The sequence below is a fragment of the Protopterus annectens genome, chromosome 11.part0, assembly GCF_019279795.1.
Source record: "Protopterus annectens isolate FY-2018-M chromosome 11.part0, PAN1.0, whole genome shotgun sequence".
Taxonomy (NCBI): domain Eukaryota; kingdom Metazoa; phylum Chordata; order Ceratodontiformes; family Protopteridae; genus Protopterus; species Protopterus annectens.
In genome coordinates, this window is record NC_056745.1 from 1,185,271,799 (window position 1) to 1,185,295,814 (window position 24,016).

The window sequence follows — 24,016 nt, forward strand, 5'->3', positions numbered from 1 at the left end:
AGTTACACCAATTTTTAACTGGTTATCCCTTTAATGAATGTCAGATAAAATTGTCAAAGTTAATAACTATGCTTGCCATGGAAGAATTCCGCACCGTAATTTTACATTCTATTGTATAACTTGTTTGGTCCTTGAGCGACATTCTGCTGTGATCTCTATTGCTTCCTTTAATATGCGTACTATCCTTTACGTAGAGCTAAGATTTTGTATAAGCATTTGGTCTGGCTTCAGTTTATCGTTGCTTGGCGTCTTCTGGTCTCCGACTACGGATATACCTAAAATACCAAAAGACAGAGCCATAACAAGCCAGGGTTAAATCTGCTGATGGCCTTAGCGAATGAACTTGGTCATCAGCACGACGACAGTCGGTGAGGTTTAGCAGCCCCTGCAGTCTGCAGGTTTTCAGCCGCAAGCCTCTGCCGAGACCTATATGGAGTCCTCTATGCTGCATGCTGCTATTTCATCTTCAGACCCTCCACCCGTCACCACCTCAGATGGTTGAGCTGCTGGGCACCAGCTTCAGCATGTTTCTGGCTGACATGAGACCCGAACCAGACCAACTACCTTAGTTCAGACTTTTTGCAGTTGCTGGGCCTCCAGGTCCCTCAGGATTGCTGTCGGCCTTTGCATCCATAAACCTACTCTGACAGATTGTTTCCTCCTGTGTCTCAGTCCCAGTTGGTAAAGATGGCTGATGATCTTCTCTCCCAGATTAGAATCTCCCCCCCCTTCAGAGGGGCTAGGGAATTATCTCCTGTTTTGTGTGTCTCAGATTCTGGTTTCGTATATCTGCTGGTGAAGAAGAAATTCTCAACTTTTTCTGCCTTTGAGGATTCTGATGCACGAGGACTCTATCCCTTCAAACCCCCTTCAGAAGTTTTCCTTCCAGGGATGCTTTGGGCCACCCTTGAGGAGCATTTTAAATGGGAATGTCAGTTTTCCACAGTCTAAGAAAAGAATCCAGGAATTTTGGATTTGCCACAACATAAGCCTCTTAGCTATACCTCCAGTTTTGGAAGTTGTGGATGATGTTTTCCTTTGATTGCACTCTAATTCTGTTCCTCCTGCCCCAGAAAACCTGATAGGTATTATAGGGGTTCCTGATCTCATCAATTCCTTTGTAAATGCCCTACTGCTGATCAGAAATTGTTCTCAAGGCCCCAAAGGGTGTTAAGGCTACTATTGCAAAAAAACATGTGTCTTCTGATAGAGGTCTAGAGGCATGGGATGGGTGGGTTAAAAAAAAATCTATGCCTCTACCAACTCCTTCCATTAGATCCGTGAATTGTCTTTTCACGTAGCAAGTATCAGCAACTGCTGGAGGCTCGTGGTTAAACTGAGATATTCCTTCCATGGCCAGGCAAGGTTTGAACTTACTGGTCTACTCGTTGGTTAACAAACATTCACTTTATTGTGGTTTTGACGATTTGGAAAAACTTCCTGTAAATGACATACTGGTTTAATTAGAAGGCATGCTTGGCTCAGGGCAACCACTTTCAAAACCTATTATCTAAATTGCTGGATGTTCCTTTGCACAAGAGACACTCTTTTGGTAATAAGGCTGATTACTGAAAAATTGGAGGATAGGCTGCAAAATATATGCAAGCTGTGAAAGATTTAGCTAGGTTTCAACCTCCTTGGTTTTGTAGGCATTATCAGCCCCAAGGGTGGTCTTTTCCTGTTACTAGCCCAGCAGGGTCGCTCTAGGCCTAGGGGTTCGGTCTTCCAGAGGCAGGCTTCACCCCTCAAAGGCTAAACAATGGCATTCTTCTTCTGCTAATTAGGGGAGTTCTAAGCTAGCTTAAAGCAAACATTCTCCAATGACTCCGGCATTCTGTGCCTACCTCTGCACGGGCCTAAGGGTTTTTTCCCTTCCCAGGGGAAGGTTAGCCAGGTTCGCAGTATAGTTCTATACAGACAACAAATGGGTGCTCAATATAAACCAAGGTTACAAGTTTTACTTTCACACTTTCCCTGTTTAAAATTTTTAGACATACCAGAACTCTCAGAGACAGAGGTAAAACTCAATTCTTCTTTGCTGACTATGGGGCTATGGAGCCAGTTCCTACCAGATAGGCAGGCCTAGGTTTTTATTCTGCAGACTTTCTGTAATTTGCCCAAAAGAAGGGCTTTTCTTCATTCTGGATCTGTCCTATTTTCTGGAAACACTTTAGCGTGATTCCTAAATTCAAGATGCTCACCCTTCAGCAATTTTGCTACCAATGCTGGGCAAGTTCATGGCTGGTAACTGGATCTCAGGCCTCACATTAATAAAGAAGGAAAGTTGCAGAGCAGTTCATGCTTCAGGGCTGGGGAGCAATTCTCCATTGTCTTTAAACTTATCTACTGCTCCCAAGGTTTTGGGGTACCTGGCTCAATGGTGCTTTTTGCAGGCAGAAACATTCAAATTTATCCTTACCTGGACGACTGCCTCATTCAAACGACTTCCTCAAGACAACTAGAAAAGTTTAGATTTCATAAGAGAACACTCTACTCTTTTGGTTTACCTCTCAATGAAAAGAAGTCAGCTGGTTCCTACAAGGAGATTGTTTTTCCTGGGGCTGAGTCTGAATACAGCCACGGATATTCCTTCCTCAACAGAGCAAGAAGATCTTCGACACTTCATAGACTTGTAGCCTTGTTGGCTCTCTGAGCAATTCTTGCAAGCATTGGGGTTCATGTGTTTTGATGATCCCACATGTGCAGGCTGCATGTGAAAAAACTTCAATGCCTCAAGAACTTTGGTGTCAACACAAACAGGACGACTGATTCTTCCCTGATTCCCTGTCTGAAATGAGTTCACTCCAGTGGCGACAGCCTGTTCTCAGAACAGGGTCTGCCTTTCTGCCCACCACCTGCCAGCCAGGCTCTCTGCCACAGGCGCCTCCAGATGTTGCATGGGGGCTCATCTGGAGGCAGGGGCATCTGAGGGTTGGAGCGCCCAGCAGATTCATCTGCATAAACTTAAAAGGGCCGATGGCAGTGCAGCAGGCCTTGGTGGCTTTCCAAGGACCTACTCTACCCTGGGACTCTACTAATCCAGGACGGAACAATACCACAGTCATGTGGTACATCAACAAGCAAGGCGGGATTCACTCTTACTCCTTGTGCAGACAAAGCATAAGACTATGGTGTAATACCACGAAAGAATTACTCCACTGCACATCTGGATAAATATTTAATCCACTTTAGATGTAAAACAAAACACAGGTAATTTTCTCTGGCGTATAAAGCAGCTTTTGCCTTTACAGAGTAAAATTTCAAATGACTAATAGTTCATAATAAATACATTTCTTAAAACACACCTATCAACACTTAATTGTAATTGATAAAAGTCTGATTAAGTAACATTAAAGACAAATACATATATAAAAAACATATTTGAAAAACATATATAGCAAAATAGTTTATAACAAACTTTTCCAAGAGCAATCATGATTCAGTCCATTAGGACTTAATGTATTAAACCTTTAGTATAAGACACGAGTTCCTTTCTCCTTACACATTTCTTTTTGTATATTTATTCACTGCAATATAATTCATTATTTACATTATCTAATACTGTGACCTTTAAACTATCAGGTTTACTCTTATGATATTTACAAAAATGTACAGCTAAGGGACTACTTTCCTTTTGATTTTTTATGTCCCTAACATGTTCTTTTATCCTGTTGACAACTCAAAGTTCTTTTAGTTTCTCCAATGTAAAACTTGCCACAAGGACACTTTTTTATGCCATAAACAACCTGTTCTTGACTTACAATTAAAGGTTCCTTTGAGTCTCAAAACAATTCCATTAGTAGTATTAAACTGTGGGACTATGTACTACTACAATAGTACACTTCCCACATTTTTTTGTACCCTGATACTTCACACTGCCTCATACATTGTTGATGTCCTAGGTAACTTAAAGCGACTATGTACTATAAAATCCTGAACATTTGCAGTGTTCTATTATAAGAAAAAACTAAATTTCATAGTTTTTAAAATTCCACTTCTTTTTAAGCAAATTCCAACTAACCATTACTTGTCTCTTTAACATGTTCAGACATTAATGAAAATGTTGGAAACAAAATACACAGTATCTCTTTTTATTTGTGTTATTACCCCCTACTACTTCAATATTATTATTATAACTTTTATTTTTAATTCTTCTCAAGCTTATAATTTAAATCACTTTCTTCAGAGTACCCTCTATTCTTAAATTTATTATAACTTAATAGATATTCTTTCTCCTTGATGTTAGGATTACTACACAGTCGCTTCACTCTATTAAACTCAGTATAAGGAATGGACTTAATAACATGTGGTGGATGAAAACTCTGTCCCCATATTACACTGAGCCAAAACCCTATGAAACTTCCTATATAATTGATACTCTATCGATACATTATTATATCCTTTTAGGGTAATATCTAAATACTGTACTATATTGCCCATTTGTAGTCCATCAAATTTTACGTTCATACTATTATTCTGTATTTCTTCCAAAAACTGGTGGACATTCTCCTGACCAATTGCCATATAAACAGCAAATCATCAATATATCGGAAATATCTATAGACAAATTTTTGATAAAAAGAATTAGTATATATATATTTCTGTTCAAATATTCCCATAAAAATATTTGCATAATCAGGGGCTTGGGTGAAGGCATTGCCCTGGCAATAGCTGTGCCTTTGCTTCTTGCCTATAGATATTCCTCAGGTTAAACTCAAATATGTTTATTATTTAAACACATATTACAACAATTCCATCACATATTTGTGTGACTTCTGTATTACCTGTACATTGCTTAATAGCAAACATACCATCATCATGTTTTATACTTGTGTAAAGGCTAACTACATCTATCACCACAAAATACATATTTTCTTCCCATACTGTGGTTTTTATACAATCAATAAGAGAAAATACATCCTTGATATAGGATGGTAATCTGTATACATATGGTATCAAGTAAGTGTGTAAAAAAATTGAAACATTGTGTAAGAAACTACTAGTAGCTGAAACTATGGGACGTCCAGGTGGGGGGAACTCATTTTTATGTAGTTTTGGTAAACAATAAAAACATGGCATTCTAGGATTATTTACATTGAATTTTTCTTGCTTTTATCTTTTAAGAAAAATATCTTAACCTATACCCTTTATCTATCATATGTTCATACTTTTTTTGTGCATCTATATATTCAGATATATTGATCTTCTCATAAACCTCATTTTTCTTTAAGTGCACATAACACATATCAAGTATTGAATAACATTCAATGCTAATTTCCCCCTTTGTGATGGTTTTGGCTCATATTGTCATTTGGCTTCAATTACCAAACTATTCATTCTTCCTTCTGTAAATTATATTTTGATTTATGCTGTTTTGGCAAAATAATCAAAATCGGCTTTACATTTATGCAGCAAAAGACTTGTATAAATATTTAATATTATCATTTCGATATGGAGGTATAAAAGAACTCTTAACTATGACTTTACTGGTATCAGTTCATTTATATTCTGCTAATAATTTCTGAATCACGAATAAAAATAAATCTTACCACTTATCAGTCATATTTAAATCTGTAAAATTCATTTCCCCCATTTACTATATTTATACTTTTGTGTATCTAAAAATCATAGATGTAACTTTAGGTATTGAAAATTACATCAGCTTTCAACATGTGAATTCTGGGTAAAACAGTTTTGAATGAATTTTAACCCTTTATTTAATACATTGATATCATTCTGCGATAATTCTATACCTGACAAATTAACTACATACTCACAGTTGAGTTGTTGTCCCATCGTGATGTGGGGTCAATGCCATTGCCCCTTTTGTGATACCACTGGTTACCACCCTCCCCTCTGGTCCCTGTCCATTCCAACTCCAGCTTCAGCTGGAGCAGTCATTTGAAAAATTCTGGTCCTTGTTGTTTCCTGGGTTGGGGAGTGCTGAAATGGTTCAATATCAAATCAAATCACTTCTGTCTCGATAGTCACACTTTCAGCTGAAGCTTGTCCTTTTCTTCCTTCACCATTCTTCTCCACTCGTTCAAACTGTACCCTTCGGTTCACTTCATTATTACTCATCAGTGAGCCCTTTTGTTTAATAAGTAATCACTTAAATCCTTTGTAGTTTACTTTTTTTCCGATTCTATTAGATCAAATTCATAGTCAAGTAAATGTTGATTTGTTTGCATTAAAATTGTTGTAAATCATCACTTTTAATTTGATTTATACATAGATTCTTAATTTCATCCTCTTAACTTCTGTTTTTAGCATATCTCTCTCTGTTAGTGTCACAGACAGTCTCTACCATCGATGGGCTGTATCCATCTATCATGGAAACTGCTTATCTTCAGCATTCATGAGGTCAAGCGAAATTGAATGGACTCTTTACAGTTCGTGTAGACCCCTGGGTAATGTCAACTCCTCTTATAGCTGTAAACTTTGAAGATTAAAACAGAAGTTTTCTTTATAGAGCAATTCTCTATCTGAGAAACCAATTCTTGTATTTTCAGGCAACTGCTGTATCCGATTTTTTGCCAATTCTTGCAAAAGGATTTTTGCTTACTACAGTTTTCTGTCCTGCTGCCATTTATTATACATCGCTGATGCTCTTTCTGGGACAAAGCTCTTCTCTCCTGTCATTGTTCATTTAGGGAGCCCACTGCTCCATTGAATTGAAACCAAAAAGCTATCCAATAGATTTTTGTGTATTATCCATAGTAGATTCTCTAAACATTCTTGGTAGTGCAACAAAGTCACTAGCCATAGGAATGTAAAACCACAATGATGAGGAACAAAACCTAATTGTAATACCACGAAAGAAAGAACTCCACTGCGTCTGGATAAATATTTAATCCCACTAAATTAAAACAAAACACAGGTAATTTCTCTAAGCCACGGCAACTGCCTTCCACAGGTAAAAATTTCAAATGACTAATAGTTCTGTAAATACATTTCTTAAAACACACCCTATCCAACATAATTATGAATTGATAAATTACCAGTTCATGTATTAAAAGACAAATATATATAAAAATATATTTGAAAAAACATATATAATAAAATAGTTTATAACAAACTTTTCCGCGAACAATCATGATTCAGTCAATGGGACCAATGTATTAAATTTAGTATAAGACACAGTTCCTTTCTCCTTAACATTTTCTTTTGTATATTTGTTCCTGCAATATAATTCATTATTTACATTATCTAATACTGTGTGCTTTAAACTATCAGGTTTACTATGATATTTACAAAATGTGCAGCTAAGGACTACTTTCCTTTTGATTTTTATGTCCTAACATGTTCTTTTTTATCCTACAGCTCAAGTTCTTGTTCTGCTCCAACAAACTTGCAAGGTTGCTTTATGCCGCAAACAACCTGTTCGACACAATTAGAGTTCAACTAGTCTCAAAAACAATTCCATTAATAGTATTAAACTGTGGACTATGTACCTGAATAGTACACTTCCACATTTTTTGTACCCTGATGCTTACCTTAACCTATACATTGATGTCTAGGTAACAAAAGCGACTATGTGCTATAAAATCTGAACATTCTGCTCTATTATAAAACTAATTTCATAGTTTTTTAAAAATTCCACTTCTTTTTTAAGCAAATTCCAACTAACCATTACTTGTCTCTTAACATGTTCAGACATTAATGAAAATGTTGAAACAAAATATACAGTATCTTTTATTTCCTTGTTATTACCCCTACTACTAATATTATTATTATAACTTTTATTTTTAATTCTTCTCAAACTATTTAAATCACTTTGGAGTACCACTCTATTCACCAAATTTATTATAACTTAATAATGTTCTTTCTCCTTAATAGGATTACTACACAGTCGCTTCACTCTATTAAACTCAGTATAAGGAATGGACTTAATAACATGTGGTGGATGAAAACTTGTCCCATATAATACTGAGCCTGAACCCTGAAACTTCCTATATAATTGATACTCTATCGATACATTATTATATCCTTTTAGGGTAATATCTAAATATTGTACTGTATTGCCCATTTGTAGTCCATCAAATTTTACGTTCATACTATTATTCTGTATTTCTTCCAAAAACTGGTGGACATTCTCCTGACCACCCTTACATATAAACAATAAATCATCAATATAACGGAAATATCTATAGACATATTTATTGAAAAAGGAATTAGTATATATATATTTTCAAATTCCCCATAAAAATATTGCATAACAGCAAGGCAGCCCCCATTGCTGTGCCTTGCCTTTGTCTATAGATATCTCCGTTAAACTCAAATATGTTATTATTTAAACACATGTAACAATTCCATCACATATTTGACTGTATTACCTATACATTGCTTAATAGCAAACATACCATCATCATGTTTTATACTTGTGTAAAGGCTAACTACATCTATCACCACAAAATACATATTTTCTTCCCATACTGTGGTTTTTATACAATCAATAAGAAAATACATCCTTATATGATGGTAATCTGTATACATATGGTATCTAAGTGTGTAAAATTGAAACATTGTGTAAAAACTATCAGTAGCTGAAACTATGGGACGTCCCAGGTGGGGAAACTCATTTTATGTAGTTTTGGGTAAACAATAAAAACATGGCATTCTAGGATTATTTACATTAAATTTTTCTTTAACATCTTTATAAGAAAAATATCTTAACCTATACCTTTATCTATAATATATTCATATTTCTTTTGTGCATCCAAATATTCAGATATTTTGATCTTTCATACACTTCATTTTTATTTAAATGTGCATAACACATATCCAAGTATTGAATAACATTCAATTACCAATTTTCCCCTTTATCTGAGGTTTGAAAACCATGTTGTCATTTTGTCCCAAATTTACCAAACTATTCCATTCTTCCTTCTGTAAATTATATTAATTTGTACTTGTTTTGCTTAAAATAATAAAATCAGCTTCTAAATTATGCAACAAAGATTGTATAAATATTTAATATTATCATTTGATATGGAGGTGTAAAGAACTCTTAACTATGACTTTTACTGTATCCAGTTCATTATATTCCATACTATTTAATTCTGAATCACAAGAATAAAACTCATCTTCTGTATCAGTCATATTTAAATCTGTAAATTCATTTCCATTTACTATATTTTTATACTTTGTCATATCTAAAAAATCCATAAGATGTAACTGTGTAAAATTATACATCAGCTTTAACATATGAATTCTGGGTAAACAGTTTGAATGAATTTTAACCCTTTATTTAATACATTCATATCATTCTGTTAATTCTACCTGACAAATTAACTACATACTCACAGTTGAGTTGTTGTCCCATCGTTAAATCAATACCATTTACCCCTTTTGTGATACCACTGATTCCCATACCCTCCCCTCTGTGGTCCCTGTCCATTCCAACTCCGCTTCCAGCTGGAACGATCATTTTGAAAAAATTCTAGTCCCTTGTTGTTTCCTGGGTTGGGGAGTGCTGGAAATGGTTCAATATCAGAGTCGTCTTCTGTCTGCGATAGTCCACTTTCAGCTGAAGCTTGTCCTTTTCTTCCTTCCCTGCCATTCTTGCTCAGCTGCTCAAACTGTACCCGCTTCCGGTTCACTTTCGTATTACTCATCAGTAGGAACGCCCTTTTGTTGTCGTAATCACGCAAATCCCTTTGTAGTTTACTTTTTTTCCGTTCTATTAGATCAAATTCATAGTCAAGTAAATGTTGATTTGTTTGCATTAAAAATTGTTGTAAATCATCACTTTTAATTTTATTGCAGATTTCTATGAGATTCTTTCATCTCTTAACTTCTGTTTTTAGATATCTCTTTCTATTAGTATACGAACCCAGTCTCTACTGCATCGAGGGCAGCTTGTATCCATCTATCATGAAACTGCTTATCTTCAGCATTCATGAGATCAAACGGGGGTAGATGGATTTACAGTTCAGACCCAGGAGTAATGTCCAACTCCTCATACGCTGTAAACTTTGAAGATTAAGAAAACAGAAGTTTCTTTATAATTTCTCTATCTGAGAAAACAATTCTTGTATTTCAGGAGCAACTGCTGTATCCGATTTTCTGCCAATTGCAAAAGGATTTTGCTGCCACAGTTTTCTGTCCTGCTGCCATTTATTATACATTGCTGAAGCTCTTTCTGGGAACAGAAACATCTTCTCACCTACTTCACATTTAAGGAGCCCACTGTTCCATTAGATGAAACCATTTTTTTTCATTTCCCTTTTTTTTTATTTTATACATTTTGATAAATAAGTTCTTTCACATATTATTTAAACTGTACCATCTATACTTCCTACATTTTTTTTGTACCCTGATACTTCACCTGCCTATACATTGATGGTATGTCCTAGAGGTAACTTAAAACGACTATGTACTATAAAATCCTGAACATTTCTGCCTCTATTATAAGAAAAACTAATTTCATAGTTTTTTAAAAATTCCACTTCTTTTTTAAGCAAATTCCAACTAACCATTACTTGTCTCTTAACATGTTCAGACATTAATGAAAATGTTGAAACAAAATATACAGTATCTTTTATTTCCTTGTTATTACCCCTACTACTAATATTATTATTATAACTTTTATTTTTAATTCTTCTCAAGCTATAATTTAAATCACTTTCAGAGTACCCTCTATTCTTAAATTTATTATAACTTAATAAATATTCTTTCTCCTTAATATTAGGATTACTACACAATCGCTTCACTCTGTTAAACTCAGTATAAGGAATAGACTTAATAACATGTGGTGGATGGAAACTTGTCCCATATTACACTGAGCCAAAACCCTGAAACTTCCTATGTACTTGATACTCTATTAATACATTATTCTGTCCCTTAAGGGTAATATCTAAATACTGTACTGTATTGCCCATTTGTAATCCATCAAATTTTATGTTCATACTATTTTTCTGTATTTCTTCAAGAAATTGCTGAACATTCTCCTGGCCACCCTTACATATAAACAATAAATCATCAATATATCGGAAATATCTATAGACAAATTTATTGAAAAAGGAATTGGTATATATATACTTCTGTTCAAACATTCCCATAAAAATATTTGCATAACTGGGGGCGAAGGCAGCCCCCATAGCTGTGCCTTGCTTCTGCCTATAGATATCTCCGTTAAACTCAAATATGTTATTATTTAAACACATGTGCAACAATTCCATCACATATTTGGTGACTTCTGTATTACCTATACATTGCTTAATAGCAAACATACCATCATCATGTTTTATACTTGTGTAAAGGCTAACTACATCTATCACCACAAAATACATATTTTCTTCCCATACTGTGGTTTTTATACAATCAATAAGAGAAAATACATCCTTGATATAGGATGGTAATCTGTATACATATGGTATCAAGTAAGTGTGTAAAAAAATTGAAACATTGTGTAAGAAACTACTAGTAGCTGAAACTATGGGACGTCCAGGTGGGGGAAACTCATTTTTATGTAGTTTTGGTAAACAATAAAAACATGGCATTCTAGGATTATTTACATTGAATTTTTCTTTAACATCTTTATAAGAAAAATATCTTAACCTATATCCTTTATCTATCATATATTCATACTTTTTTTGTGCATCTAAATATTCAGATATTTTGATCTTTTCGTACACTTCATTTTTATTTAAGTGCACATAACACATATCCAAGTATTGAATAACATTCAATGCTACTAATTTTCCCCCTTTATCTGATGGTTTGAAAACCATGTTGTCATTTTGGCCTAAATTTACCAAACTATTCCATTCTTCCTTCTGTAAATTATATTTGATTTGTACTTTGTTTTGCTTAAAATAATCAAAATCAGCTTCTACATTATGCAACAAAGACTTGTATAAATATTTAATATTATCATTTCGATATGGAGGTATAAAAGAACTCTTAACTATGACTTTACTCGTATCCAGTTCATTATATTCCATACTATTTAATTCTGAATCACAAGAATAAAACTCATCTTCTGTATCAGTCATATTTAAATCTGTAAATTCATTTCCCCCATTTACTATATTTATACTTTTGTCATATCTAAAAAAATCCATAAGATGTAACTTTCGTGTAAAATTATACACATCAGCTTTCAACATGTGAATTCTGGGTAAAACAGTTTGAATGAATTTTAACCCTTTATTTAATACATTGATATCATTCTGCGATAATTCTATACCTGACAAATTAACTACATACTCACAGTTGAGTTGTTGTCCCATCGTAGTGTAGGAATCAATACCATTTACCCCTTTTGTGATACCACTGATTCCCATACCCTCCCCTCTGTGGTCCCTGTCCATTCCAACTCCGCTTCCAGCTGGAACGATCATTTTGAAAAAATTCTAGTCCCTTGTTGTTTCCTGGGTTGGGGAGTGCTGGAAATGGTTCAATATCAGAGTCGTCTTCTGTCTGCGATAGTCCACTTTCAGCTGAAGCTTGTCCTTTTCTTCCTTCCATGCCATTCTTCTCCACTCGTTCAAACTGTACCCGCTTCCGGTTCACTTTCGTATTACTCATCAGTAGGAACGCCCTTTTGTTGTCGTAATCACGCAAATCCCTTTGTAGTTTACTTTTTTTCCGTTCTATTAGATCAAATTCATAGTCAAGTAAATGTTGATTTGTTTGCATTAAAAATTGTTGTAAATCATCACTTTTAATTTTATTGCAGATTTCTATGCATAGATTCTTAATTTCATCTCTTAACTTCTGTTTTTTTAGCATATCTCTCTCTATTAGTATACGAACCCAGTCTCTACTGCATCGATGGGCTGCTTGTATCCATCTATCATGAAACTGCTTATCTTCAGCATTCATGAGGTCAAACGGGGTAGATGGACTCTTTACAGTTCGTAGACCCCTAGGAGTAATGTCCAACTCCTCATATCGCTGTAAACTTTGAAGATTAAGAAAAACAGAAGTTTCTTTATAGAGCAATTTCTCTATCTGAGAAAACAATTCTTGTATTTCAGGGGCAACTGCTGTATCCGATTTTTTGCCAATTCTTGCAAAAGGATTTTGCTGCCACAGTTTTCTGTCCTGCTGCCATTTATTATACATCGCTGATGCTCTTTCTGGGACAGAAATATCTTCTCTCACCAATACGTTGTTCACATTTAAGGAGCCCACTGCTCCATTGGATGAAACCAAAAAGCTATCAATAGATTTTTGTGTATTGTCCATAGTAGATTCTCTAAACATTCTTGGTAGTGCAGCAAAGGAGTCACTAGCCATGAAGATAGCAAAACCACAATGATAAGGAACAAAATATAGTGTAATACCACGAAAGAAGAACTCCACTGCACGTCTGGATAAATATTTAATCCACTTTAGAGGTAAAACAAAACACAGGTAATTTTCTCTAGCGCCTCGGCAACTTTGCCTTTACAGAGTAAAAATTTCAAATGACTAATAGTTCACCTTAAATACATTTCTTAAAACACACCCTATCCAACACTTAATTACTTAATTGATAAATTACTGATTAAGTAACATTTAAAAAGACAAATACATATATAAAAAAATATATTTGAAAAAACATATATAACCAAAATAGTTTATAACAAACTTTTCCATGAGCAATCATGATTCAGTCCATTAGGACTTAATGTATTAAATTTTAGTATAAGACACAGTTCCTTTCTCCTTAACATTTCTTTTGTATATTGTTCACTGCAATATAATTCATTATTTACATTATCTAATACTGTGACCTTTAAACTATCAGGTTTACTATTATGATATTTACAAAAATGTACAGCTAAGGGACTACTTTCCTTTTGATTTTTTATGTCCCTAACATGTTCTTTTATCCTACAGCTCAAAGTTCTTTTAGTTTCTCCAATGTAAAACTTGCCACAAGGACACTTTATGCCATAAACAACCTGTTCTGACTTACAATTAAAGGTTCCTTTAGTCTCAAAAACAATTCCATTAATAGTATTAAACTGTGGAACTATGTACCTACAAATAGTACACTTCCCACATTTTTTTGTACCCTGATACTTCACCTGCCTATACATTGATGTCCTAGGTAACTTAAAACGACTATGTACTATAAAATCCTGAACATTTCTGCCTCTATTATAAGAAAAACTAATTTCATAGTTTTTTAAAAATTCCACTTCTTTTTTAAGCAAATTCCAACTAACCATTACTTGTCTCTTAACATGTTCAGACATTAATGAAAATGTTGAAACAAAATATACAGTATCTTTTATTTCCTTATCATGGCTGATAACTTTGGATCTCAAGGAGGCTTATCTGCACATCCCAATAAGGGAAAGTTGCAGGCAGTTCCTTTGCTTCAGGGCTGGGGAGCAACACTTTCAATTCTCTGCATTGTCCTTTGGCTTATCTACTGCTCCCAGAGTTTTTACCAAGTGCCTGGCTCCAGCCATTGCTTTTTGCAGGCAGAGAAACATTCAAATTTATCCTTACCTGGACGACTGCCTCATTCAAGCAAACTCCTCAGAACAACTAGAAAAGGATTTAGATTTCATGAAGAACACTCTCACCTCTTTGGGTTACACTCTCAATGAAAAGAAGTCAAAGCTGGTTCCTACAAGGGAGATTGTTTTCCTGGGAGCGAGTCTGAATACAGCCACCCAGATGGTATTCCTTCCTCAACAGAAGCAAGAAGATCTTTCGGCTTACTTCATGAACTTGGCAAGCATGACCCAGCTCTCTGCAAGGCAATTCCTGCAAGCACTGGGGTTCATGGCTTCATGTATTTTGATGATCCCATATGCAAGGCTGCATATGAGAAAACTTCAATGGTACCTCAAGAATCTTTGGTGTCAACACACACAGGACCTAGACTTGATTCTTCCCCTGATTCCCTGTCTACAAATGGAGTTCCTCTGGTGGGTGACAGCCTGTTCTCAGAACAAGGGTCTGCCTTTCTGCCCACTGCCTGCCAGCCAGACTCTCACCACAGATGCCTCAGATGTTGCATGGGGGGCTCATCTGGAAGGCAGGGGCATACAGGGGACTTGGAGCACCCAGCAGATTCATCTGCACATAAACTTAAAATAATTGATGGCAGTGCAGCAGGCCTTGTTGGCTTTCAAGGACCTACTCTACCCTGGGACTCTGCTAATCAGGACAGACAATACCACAGTCATGTGGTACATCAACAAGCAAGGGGGGACTCGCTCTTACCCCTTGTGCAGACAAATCATGAGACTATGGCTGATAGCAGCATCCATGGGCATACATCTAATAGCCCAGTATCTCCCAGGTAGGCTAAACTCCTTGGCGGATCATTTGCGCAGACATGTTCTGGATCCTCACGAGTGGCAACTGAGCAACGACATTTTCCATCACATCACTCATCATTGGGGCACTGCAGAAGTGGATCTTTTCTCCTCTCACACCAATCATCTCCTCCCAAACTTCTGCACCAGGGAGTTTCACAACAGAGCTTGGAGGGTGGACGCGTTGTCCTTCCCATGGACACATCTCTCAGTTTATGCATTCCCTCCTCTGCCTCTTCTTCCCAGAGTGCTACTAAAGATAAGGGACAAAAAACCAAAGGCTATTCTGATAGCACCAGATTGGTCCAGGCAGCATTGGTATCCCCTCCTTCGCAGCCTTTCCCAGGCTCAGCCTTGGCATGTTCCCCTGTTACCAGAGCTGTTGGTTCAAGGAGGGGGAATGTTCCTTCATCCTCATCTTCAAACTCTGCATTTAGCTGCCTGGCTAATACTTTAAATCTTTCCCAACAGGTGGTTGAAGTTCTTCATGAGGCCAGGAGGCCTAGCACCAGAAAATCCTATGCAGATAAATGGAAGAGATTTTGCTCTTGGATGCTAGCTAAAGGAGAAGACTCTTCTCATCCTTCTCTTTCACTCATTCTTGACTACCTAGCAGGATTGTTTAATGGTGGACTTTCCTTTTCTTCAATCAAAATTCACACTTCAGCAATTTCAGCTCATTGTTCTTTTGAACAACCCATTTTTTTCTCACCCCTTGATAAAATAGTTCCTGAGGGGAGCTAGTAATCTTAGACCTCCCAGAAAAGCTCCTACTCCTGCTTGGGATCTTAATTTTGTCCTGGAAAAACTTACTCTGCCTCCCTTTGAACCAGCTGTGTCTGCAGATTTGAAGTTTGTATCCTGGAAGACTGCTTTCCTTTTAGCTATTACTTCAGCTAGAAGGGTATCTGAGCTGCAAGCCTTAATGGCAGTAGAACCTTGCATTATTTTTCACTCAGATAGGGTTTCTTTGAGAACCAATCCCTCCTTTATGCCTAAGATAGTTTCCAGTTTAACCCTTAACCAGTCTATTCACCTGCCTACATTTTTCAATAATCCCCAAAATAAAGGGGAAAGGATTCTGCACTCTCTTGATGTGCATAGACAGCTGAAATTTTACTTAGACAGGACTAAATCCTTTCAAAAATCTGACCAGTTGTTGGTTAGTTTCGCTCCTGGGGCTCAGGGTAAAGCTATTTCAAAACAAACCATCTCCAAATAGATTGTTCATTGTATTCACTTGTGTTACCTGCAGCATGGGAAGGTTCCCCCTCAGGGTATCAGGACCCATTCTACTAGAGCAGCCTCTACCTCTGCAGCCTTTCTAAGAGGTGTGCCTAATAAGGACATTCTAGAAGCAGCTACTTGGTCTTCTATCCATACTTTCACAAAGCATTACAATCTACCTTTGTTTTCTAAATCCAGGGCTGGTTTTGCCTCTGCAGTTTTGCAGGGCCTTCTTACCAACCCTTAATCTGTGATCCTTCCTCCCCCCTTTGTCTTTTTCCTGGGCTTTTGGAATCAACCCATATATAAGGACTGCAACAGTGAAACACGAAGAACATAGTACAGTTGTGTACACTTACCAAAAATGTAGATGTTCGAGTGTATTCATTGTTGCAGTCCTGGTTTCCCACCCTCCGTTCCCCTTTTTTTCCTAAGGCACAGACTAGATATATATATATATATATATATATATATATATATATATATATATATATATTTATTTTTTTGTATGACATGTGTCCAGGGTGCTACCTTCCTGGGTTAGCCTTCTTTTGGGGACTCCTGACAGTTAAGGCAAGAAAAATTGAGGAAATGGCATTGGCTGCATCCCATTATACCTGATGTTCTGACATCAGTTTTACAACCGGTGGCAGCTGATGCCATATACCAAGGACTCTGGTATTCGGGCTGACTGAGGGCTACCTGGAGCCAGATAATCCATATGTGAGGACTGCAACAGTGAATACACTCGAACATCTACATTTATGGTAAGTGGACATAACTGTTCTTTTTTACTAATGATGGCTACATAAATGTGTTTTATTCACAACTACACAACTGTTTCATTGTACAAGGCAATAAAGGGAACCCCCACCAGATCCAAGCAGAAATACCACCCACCCCACACTTGCTTCCATGCTGATTGGCCTAGGCATCTAATTGATAGACACTTTCTGCTTAGTCTCCATATGTAAATAGGGATGTGGTACCAAGCTTTTTAACTGGACACCCAAGACCTAGGGCTTCCCTCTATGGCCAGACCACAAATGTTGTAACAACAGAGCCTGTGATTTGCATTATCGTTTATAGTATGTTATGCTTAAATATGGGTGCAAGTTATGTTTTAAGGCTACTTTCTGATGAAGTCCATTAGCAGACAAAGGTACTCATGCAGGCTTCAAAGAGTAAAGTTCTGTTTTAATTTCTCAATAGGTCTGTAGAAAAACTGACCCCACTCAGAGGTGTGCACAGAAAATGCTATAGTTTGTATTGGGGTTAGGAATACTCTGGTCATTATTTCTTTAATTTTCCTCACAAACTTCTGAGGTGTGCAGAGAAGGTGAGTATAGCTTGTCAAGGGCAAATGTACTGTGCAGGAATAACAAGGTGGAATGAATAACTGTAAATAATTTCTTTTTCACTTTCTTCACATTTGAAGACATGTAATCAGGTGGATATCATCTGGGGTAGGGGAAAAGAAGAATTCTGCATATGTTTAGCTGACAGCAATTAGTTGAAATATGTTGTGCTTTATTTTTTTCTTTCACTTTTATCCTAGTTTGACTTCAGAGGGGTACACAGAAGGTGTCAGTCTTTCGGGGTTAGGGCTGAGGAGGCATATTGTGCTAGAAAAAAATACCTTCATGAAAAATGGACCTGTCAATGTAATTATCCCCCATAAACACTCCTCTATAACATTCTACTTCCCTTCTCTCTTCCTTCCCTTCAATAAACAAATTTACTACATTATCTTCTCTGCTTGCTACATCACTGTACAAACATAACTAGTAAAATATTTCAACTATGTAACTATTGCACTATTATGTATATAATATGTAATTATGAATGTATCCCTCTGATGAATGCATTTCTATATGTATTTCACTTGCCATAGTGTAATGTATGACACTATAATGCAGTAATGTGCGGTACTGATGAATGTATTCTATATGTATTCAATATGTAAAATTTCTATTTTTCTTTTGGAGTTTTTCTCTTCGGGCCTCCACTGAAAACGGGCAATTGTAGCCCAGTCGGACAAACCCGGTCAACAAATATAAAGTAGTAATGTCGTTTCCCAGTTAGGGGTCACCACAGTGGAACACCAGTCCGCTTATGATTGGCAGTAGATTTTTATGGTGCCAGCCTGACACCCAATCTTCAATGAAGGCATACCCATTCATGCACACACCTCCCTGCATATCTTTAAATGTCACTCAACCATGAGGAAGGACATGCAGACTCCACACAGAAGGCGCTCCAGCTGAGAATCAAACCAGAGAACCTTTGGCTGTGAGGCGACAATGTTAACCGCTGCACCACCATAGCCTGGTCAACAAATATAAAATAAATATGTATGGCCGTAGCAGCTCAAAATATATGACTATGTTCATTTGTCTTTTCACTTCTATCCCAATTTAACACAATTCAGGTACAGTGAAAAATCATTATCTCTTTTGGTGGGTGGGCGGGAAGAAGGCAGCTATTCTGGATATGATTTATGTGCCCTCACAATTATTTTATTCTCATGCTTATGGATAACTACTACTCAGTTTTGTGGTACCTACTGGGTCATCAACCTTGAAATTTAAGGCTTTGATATGAGCCATTTCTTTCCTTGAAAGAAAAAAAAATCAGTTATTTTCTTTGTCTTTTTTTTTGTTCCAGCCATCATTGGACAATAGGTTATGGAAATAAAAAACTATAAAATGCACCTCAGAATATTTAGAACCCTATAGTTTCTGGAGATCAGTGGTGGCCCCAAACCGCCCACATAATTAAATTATTTCCTCCGCAGTTTATACAGTACAATAGAGTCTTGGCCAGTTAGGATGCAATGCAAGTATGCAAGAAAAAGCACTCAAGTAAGATGAAGTGTTGTAAAACAAAACAAAAGTCATCTGGGTAGTATAAGGAGGGAAGGGAAGGGACAGAAAACAGGGAGAAATGGTTTGTATGCCAGGGTGACAGTAGACAGCAGGGGTGGGGATTGCCCTGGAATTCTTTACCTTGAGATCCATTATTTGCCTAGAGATCCATATCATCTAAGGCTTCCCATGTAGTTACTGAATATGGCATTTAAAAACTGGTGCTTCTGGATCTGCCTTGCTAAAAGAGATGTAGCTATACTGAGACAAGGGGCGTGTTTTTATTATGCAGGTGGCATAGCTTATTTGTCAGGAAATGGAATTTAGCAAAGTTAGCAACCATATTTATCAGTCTTTTTGGGAACATCAGAAGATCTACCCTACCAATCTATCAACAGAGCAATCCACACCAACTCCCATTCTCCAACATAAGCACTCTGGGTCCAAGTCCTCATGGGGATATGAAACCAGGCTGGTTCACAAGGCAACTTGATTATTACTTGGAGACCTATTTCCTCAGTATGTATATGCTAGGGCACTACACATGGAGCTGGAGAGTGAACAACTAGGCATGAAATGACAGCACTGTGCTGCAAACACTACGTAGAGGCTGCAAGTCCACATTGGTATATCAGCACTCAAGAGACAATAACACTTGAGTGAATGCATTGGATGCATACTGTGCATGGATACACACAACAGGACAGTGGGCATCAGGCCATGTTATAACAGCACACTACAGTGCATGGCATGTGCTCACTGTATGCTCACATTAGGGATGAGTACACCAGGTTACGGGACATACTTCTGCAATGTTATAGGGTACAGAGCATAGTCTTATAGTGTGCACATCTACTGGGACTGCAGATCAGTAGGAGGCAAAGGAATTGCACTCAACTAAGTAATGCCTTCAGCTACCAGGAAGCATACACTGGGCCTATTTTGAGCATTATATGGATACTTATGCCCCATATAGGCACTGTGCACTGTCCGGTACTATTCTGTATGCATGCTACTAGGCTTAATGATAATACAGTGGGAAAGTGCATATAGCCTATGTGTCCAAACTTAGACACGCACTTACTTGCACACATTAAATCAGTGTGAATGTGTGGGTTTGTGTTTTCTTTTTCCTTCCACAGCTATACGATATATATGATGCATAGCATGGACTGACATGGGTGACCTGGCATGTGGTGGTAAGGAGCACATTTCTTGAAATATGTAAACATATTTATCCTGTTACCCATTTCAGACTGCTAGCCAGAATTAGGCCTTTGAACTCTGTGAGCGATATGACTGCCCACTTATGAAATGGATCACTCTTGGTTTCACCTGTATAATGCACATGGCATACACAGCATACCTGCCTTCTATTGTAACTGTGTAGCTGCTGAACCCTGGGGCAGGGGTAGTAGCTGTGGTTATATTATCACTGGACATGGTATATGGATGGCCATGCACAACTATTGCTGTAAACGCGTCATTTGTGTCACTGTGTATGTCTGGTTCTGCATTTGCATTTCTGTTTGAATGGATTGTCTTGTGGGAAATCTGTGTGAACTGTTTGCTGAATCTGTTTTACTACTGCTATCAGTGCAGGACTACTGAGAGCTGGGTAGTAGATTTCATCTGGTTAGTAGTTGTTGATGGCTGCACTGCAACATAGTGTCCACTGCTTGGTGTGTCACCCTCTTTGTCCAACTCTAAAATTTGTAAATGCTGTAATGCATGCTCTGTTGCCCTTCTGCAAATAGCTTCACCAACATTAACCCAGTTGGTGTGTGACTTTGTACTTGTTCTGTTGTGCAGTTACTTAGAACTCACTAGCCCTATAGAGTGTGTGCCAGGAGTATGAAAACTTCTCCATATATTTCTGTGTAACACAGAGATTTTTCAAACTTTTTAAAATGAGGCTTCATAAGAATAACAGAATAATTTTTTCATTAACATTCAGACTGTCTCTGCTCTTTTTTTTAAAGTTAGTATTTAATAAGCCGTGGTGGTACAGTGGTAGTGTTGTTGCCTCACAGCAAGAGGTTCTCCTGTTCGATTCTCAGCTGGAGTGCCTTCTGTGTGGAGTCTGCATGCCCTCCCAGTGGTCGAGTGGCCTTGGAAAGACATGTGTGAATGGGTGTTCCTTTGCTGAAGGTTGGGTGTCGGGCTGGCAACTTGGCACCATAAAAATCAACTGCCAATCATTAGTGGACCAGACTTTGCTCCGGTGACCCCTAAGCAGGAAAAGACAAACTTAGTAGCACAATCTAAGAACATTTTATAAGTATGTATTTCAGTATAATTTCCTGAAAATGTCTTGAAAATGTTTAAAACTGCTTTGCAGAAGATGTTTTTCCACCTAGGGAGCAAAAATAACAAAAAATAGTCAGCTGTATTGGCACAAACTTCTTGAAAATGATCAGTAGCAAAGGGGTTAAAGAGTTCATAGGCTTCAATGGTGAGTTCATTTGTCTTAGAAGCTTTATTTGATGTTTAACAATGCTGATTTCCACTTCCGGCTAGGTGATAGAAGATTTTATGTGATTGATTCAGGCAGTTTTAAACTTGGTAGCTGAAGGTGCTTTGAGGGAGCTGTTTTGAGCTGTCATTTCAGTACTTAGGATTTTTTTTTAAATCAGAGTTTATTTTCTTCACATATGATAAAGTCTTACCTTTCCTTGATTTTAAATATTCTGTTTGCCTAACTGTTCTGTTTTTCAGGCAATGCAAGCACAGCAGTACTATCGTCTCCTGACTGGCATATCAAGTTTTGGAAGCAATATCCCTTAGTAGTAACTTAAGTAAGATGTGTCTAATTTTAATTACGATGAGCACCCCTATTCTTAACCTGATTTCACTATATTGCCAATAGGCTTTTATCACTTGTTTCTGGAGGTTTACTTTTGTTAAATTTCTCTGCTTTTCATTAAGGCCAATAACTGTTTTGCACCATGCCTGTAATTCTAGCTTGAAAGAATCCCACTAGGTGAAATGGGCATTTAACTTTGTAGGTTCGGGATAAAACGTATTCAACTAACTTTTGATATAATTACATGCCCTTTCACATATAAAAAGGAGAGGATTTGCCCTCCAAGGCTGCTGCTGGGCCTGTTGTAATTGTAGTTAATACTGAATCATCACTGTTTCATGGTCAGAGTGCATGGGATGGTGCATACCTTTTGTTTGGTGAGAAGAGTAAAAGTGATAATACAGAAGTTGAAACTACAAGAGGAAGTTAATATTGCAAGTGTGTGTGTGTGTGTGTGTGTGTGTGTGTGTGTGTGTGTGTGTGTGTGTGTGTGTGTGTGTGTGTGTGTGTGATGTGGCATAACTATGGAGTATTCAGTAGTTTGACCAAAGCTTCTAATAACAGTGCATCCTATATCTTAACCATTTATTCATCCAGTACTGACAATATTTGTAAAGAAACTCTATACATATAAAACAAAGTTTTAGAAACAATAGCTACATTTGTTACCAGAAGTTATTTTTTTTGCCAAATTGTCATCATGAAACCCCTAAAACATCTAGGAGGCAGAAAATAACCTAGTTCTTCTGTGAGATATTGTGTCACCGCCTTAAACAACAGAAAGTAGTTTTGTTTTCCAAATTTCAAATTATAGCTTAATGAAAAGTTCGTTTTCATATGTTTTTCTTTTAACATTGAAATGAGTATTGCTGCCGTATGTTTGCACAAAACCTAAATAACTTTCTGATATTTAGCAACTTGCTGTTGAACACAGTAATTTTATATATTTGCATTTTGCTAAGAAAACCACTGAACAACCTATTTTTTTAAACTCTTCATTTTGGCATAAAAGTCATCAGTATAATTAACAACCACCTCCAAAGCTGCATAGTAACTTGTCTGAAAACTGGAAGTTTTTGATCCAGAAGTCTGAGCCATATCTCACTGAAGCTGAAAACTCAGAGGAGCAGGAAAAGGTCCAGGTGTATATTGTTACTTCATATCACAGGTGAGGAAGTATTAGTGTATATTGTTACTTTTTATCACAGGTGAGGAAGTATTAAAGTAAAAATGATGCCTGACAGGGTGGACATATAGACAAACAATGCACCTTCCAGGGGGAATGTGAAGCCTGTTATTTTCTTAATACATCTATCCTAGAGGCCACTATTGTACATAATAAACATTTGTATTTGTGTTTTGTTGAGTTTTCTGTTGTATACTTTTGTAGTATTCTTTTCTTTGCTTGTTTAGAAAAAGTATCACATTTCTTTGTTAACTTATGTGGAATATTTAATATAACATACAGAAATGGGTAGATAATATTCCATGAATATGTGTATCTGTTACAAATCTGCGTCTGTGTGTGTGTGTGTGTGTGTGTGTGTGTGTGTGTGTGTGTGTGTGTGTGTGTGTGTGTGTGTGTGTGTGTGTGTATGTGTGCAAATGCAGACACATTTATATGTATTTGTACATTTTTGTCTGTCTATAAATGTGTGTGTATGTGTGTATGTGTGTGTGTGTGTGTAAATGCAGACACATTTATATGTATTTGTACATTTTTGTGTGTCTATAAATGTGTGTGTGTGTGTGTGTGTGTGTGTGTGTGTGTGTGTGTGTGTGTGTATGTGTGTGCTAATGCAGACAGATTTATATGTATTTGTACATTTTTGTGTGTCTATGAA